The sequence below is a fragment of the Cupressus sempervirens genome, chromosome 2 (assembly GCF_028749045.1).
Source record: "Cupressus sempervirens isolate cs-2001-9-10 chromosome 2, ASM2874904v1, whole genome shotgun sequence".
Classification (NCBI taxonomy): domain Eukaryota; kingdom Viridiplantae; phylum Streptophyta; class Pinopsida; order Cupressales; family Cupressaceae; genus Cupressus; species Cupressus sempervirens.
The window spans coordinates 560,275,403-560,279,911 of NC_143119.1; positions in this window are offsets into that span (position 1 = coordinate 560,275,403).

Here is a 4,509-nt window from a genome sequence, read left to right on the forward strand (position 1 = left end):
CCCTCCCCAATAGAAATCAGTGCTGGTGTTCGCGAAAGACACGTTATTCAGATTTTTGGAATATTGGCACCAGCATCGTTTCTATTGGGAGGGCCGTGAAGCCATCCCGATTTTTCTATGTGAGGGCTCTCTCCCCAGAGTCGTTCTCTACGCAACAACTTCTTTGGCACAAAATTTTCATAACGGTTCGGCAGCGGTTGTCGTTCCAATGGTGCCGTTGTGGTGGTTGCCTGGGCAGCGATCTGAAGGGCGACCCATCGTCTAGCAGTTGGCCTGCGCATCACGAGTGACAAGGGAGCCTTTGTTATCGGAAGCTCCCCGTGGCCATTCGATTAGAAGAGCCATTGCTTGTTTGAGCAAGGACGAATGCAGCCTCGGATTCCAAATGAAATCAATGATTTCGGATCTATATAAGAGCGGAATGAAGCAGCAGCGCAGCCCATTTGCTATGCGCGGCTCCCCAAAGTTGCTCTTCTTTCTCACTCCATTGCCACAATTTCGGGAGTTGTTCGACAGTGGTTGTCATTCCAATGTGTCATTGCGGTGATCTGGAGAGCTATGCTAAGGGTGGGAGCTTGTGTCTAGAATTTGGGATATGTTTGTGCGAGCGAGCAGGGGAGCTTCTCTTATCGGAACCTCTCCATGGCCTTTGAATATATAGACCCAGTGCCGACGATATCGATGCATGTGAGCCCTTGGATTCCAAATTTGTCCACAGCTAACATTGGTTTTTGTGAGAGATGGGCACGAAAGCACATCCCGATTGCTACGCGAGAGCTCCCTAAGGTCTCGCCTCTGTGCCAACTCGATCGGCACAACATTGGGAGTGGTTCGACAGTGGTTGACGTTCCAATGTGTCATCGGGGGATGTCTTGGAAAGTGGTCTTTCTTTCAAGGGAGGTCTCGCATCTAGACCTTGGGATTGTGCGTCATGTCACAAGTGAATGGGGAGATCTCTGTGTGAACGGCGGGATGGTGATTGCAAGAGAAAATTGACTTAGTCGGAGCCATTGGCCTCGGGCCATTGTGACGGCCTCGCAATTTCTCTTTAATTGCAACCTATGTTTGCGCAGTAGCAGAGTTTGCATGTAAGATGGGCCTTGTTCTCGAGAGTTCCAGGAGATGACCTCTGGAACTTTTGGATTGGGCCCCTTCAAGGTGAAATTCATCCAGTTGATCGGATGAGCTCGATGACCATTTCAGTCCCTCGGCTCCATGAACTCACATCTCCTAACCGATGACGATCTTTTGCTCCTCTGCCGACCTCATAAAAAATTGGGTCGTGAATGGCTGTCTGGTAGGAATTTTAAAGGATTTGGATTTTTAAGGCGGATGTCGTTGTGTTCGCTAATTTCTAATGCAGAGTGAGCCTCGCACTAATAGCTTATATAGGAGAGGTGGTTGCCGCGAGCCTCTCCCGTGCCCCCCTCATTGATTCAACGCCGGTGTCAAGGCGGATGGATATGTCGGATTTTGAAACGGTGGACGCCGACGTTGAATCAATTAGAGGGGCATGAAGCCCACCCCAAATGTGCTATTCCTCGACTCTCCTTTAGATCATGTTTTCTTGTCACTCAGCTGGCGCAATTTCGGAAAAAGGTTTGGCAGCGGTTGCCATCCCTCACCGCATCTACTTGGTGATTTTAAAACTCGATCTAAAACGGGAGCCCTCGTCTAGCACATCCGTCCGGTGTTGCTCGGGTATTGCATAAAATTATGCCATCGGCGCGAATCCCCCAACGAATTCCTATGCTTGGACCCTCTCTTAGATCACCTTCTTCGATCACTCGACCGACGCAACTACGGAAGAGACTTGGCAGCGGTTGCCATTCTACAGCGCGTCTGTTCAGCGATTTCGAAGTTGATCTAATGGCGAGCCCTTGTCTCTATCCATGAGGTGGGTGCTTGGCGCTCTGGCAAAATTTTTTGCGTGCCTATCGTGGCTACAATGGGAGAGGTGGTTGCCGCGAGCCTCTCCCATGCCCCCCTCATTGATTCAACGCCGCTGTCAGGGCGGATGGATATGTCAGATTTTAAAAAAAGGTGGACGCCGACGTTGAATCAATTAGAGGGGCATGAAGCCCACCCTCGAGGGTGCTATTCCTCGACTCTCCTTTAGATCATGTTTTCTTGTCACTCAGCTGGCACAATTTCGAAAAAAGGTTTGGCAGCGGTTGCCATCCCTCACCGCGTCTACTCGGTGATTTTAAAACTCGATCTAAAACGGGAGCCCTCGTCTAGCACCTCCGTCCGGTGTTGCTCGGGTATTGCATAAATTTATGCCATCGGCGCGAATCCCCCAATGAATGCCTACGCTTGGACCCTCTCTTAGATCACCTTCTTCGATCACTCCACCGACGCAACTACGGAAGAGACTTGGCAGCGGTTGCCATTCTACAGCGCGTCTGTTCAGCGATTTCGAAGTTGATCTAATGGCGAGCCCTTGTCTCTATCCATGAGGTGGGTGCTTGGCGCTCTGGCAAAATTTTTTGCGTGCCTATCGTGGCTACAATGGGAGAGGTGGTTGCCGCGAGCCTCTCCCATGCCCCCCTCATTGATTCAACGCCGCTGTCAGGGCGGATGGATATGTCAGATTTTAAAAAAAGGTGGACGCCGACGTTGAATCAATTAGAGGGGCATGAAGCCCACCCTCGAGGGTGCTATTCCTCGACTCTCCTTTAGATCATGTTTTCTTGTCACTCAGCTGGCACAATTTCGAAAAAAGGTTTGGCAGCGGTTGCCATCCCTCACCGCGTCTACTCGGTGATTTTAAAACTCGATCTAAAACGGGAGCCCTCGTCTAGCACCTCCGTCCGGTGTTGCTCGGGTATTGCATAAATTTATGCCATCGGCGCGAATCCCCCAATGAATGCCTACGCTTGGACCCTATCTTAGATCACCTTCTTCGATCACTCCACCGACGCAACTACGGAAGAGACTTGGCAGCGGTTGCCATTCTACAGCGCGTCTATTCAGCGATTTTGAAGTTGATCTAATGGCGAGCCCTTGTCTCTAGCCATGAGGTGGGTGCTTGGCGCTCTAGCAAAATTTTTTGCGTGCCTATCGCGGCTACAAGGGGAGAGGTGGTTGCCGCGAGCCTCTCCCGTGCCCCCTCATTGATTCAACGCCGCTGTCAGGGCGGATGGATATGTCAAATTTTGAAATGGTGGACGCCAACGTTGAATCAATTAGAGGGGCATGAAGCCCACCCTCGAGGGTGCTATTCCTGGACTCTCCTTTAGATCATGTTTTCTTGTCACTCAGCTGCAGCAATTTCGGAAAAAGGTTTGGCAGCGGTTGCCAGCCCTCACCGCGTCTACTCGGTGATTTTAAAACTCAATCTAAAATGGGAGCCCTCGTCTAGCACCTCAGTCTGGTGTTGCTCGGGTATTGCATAAATTTATGCCATCGGCGCGAATCCCCCAACGAATGCCTACACTTGGACCCTCTCTTAGATCACCTTCTTCGATCACTCGACCGACGCAACTACGGAAGAGACTTGGTAGCGGTTGCCATTCTACAGCGTGTCTATTCAGCGATTTCAAAGTTGATCTAATGGAGAGCCCTTGTCTCTAGCCATGAGGTGGGTGCTTGGCGCTCTAGCAAAATTGCCTCCCTCATTGATTCAACGCCGCTATCAAGGCGGATGGATATGTCGGATTTTGAAACGGTGGACGCCGACGTTGAATCAATTAGAGGGGCATGAAGCCCACCCTCGAGGGTGCTATTCCTGGACTCTCCTTTAGATCATGTTTTCTTGTCACTCAGATGGCGCAATTTCGGAAAAAGGTTTGGCAGCGGTTGCCAGCCCTCACTGCGTCTACTCGGTGATTTTAAAACTCGATCTAAAATGGGAGCCCTCGTCTAGCACCTCTGTCCGGTGTTGCTCGGGTATTGCATAAATTTATGCCATCGGCGTGAATCCCTCGACGAATGCCCTATGCTTGGACCCTCTCTTAGATCACCTTCTTCAATCACTCAACCGACGCAACTACAGAAGAGACTTGGTAGCGGTTGCCATTCTACAGCGCGTCTGTTCAGTGATTTCGAAGTAGATCTAATGGCGAGCCCTTGTCTCTGGCCATGAGGTGGGTGCTTGGTGCTCTAGCAAAAAATTTTGCATGCCTATCGCGTAAAGCATGTTTTCTAGTCACTCAGCTGGCGCAATTTCGGAAAAAGGTTTGGCAGCGGTTGCCAGCCCTCACCGCATCTTCTTGGTGATTTTAAAACTCGATCTAAAACGGGAGCCCTCATCTAGTAGCTCTGTGCCAACTCGATCGGCACAACATTGGGAAATGGTTCGACAGCGGTTGTCATTCCAATGTGTCATCGGGGGATGCCTTGGAAAGTGGCCTTTCAAGGGCGAGCTCGCGTCTAGCCCTTGGATTGTGCGTCGCGTCACAAGTGAATGGGGAGATCTCTCTGTGAACGGCGGCATAGTGATTGCAAGAGAAAATTGACTTAGTCGGAGCATTGGCCTCAGGCCATTGTGACGGCCTTTCAATTTCT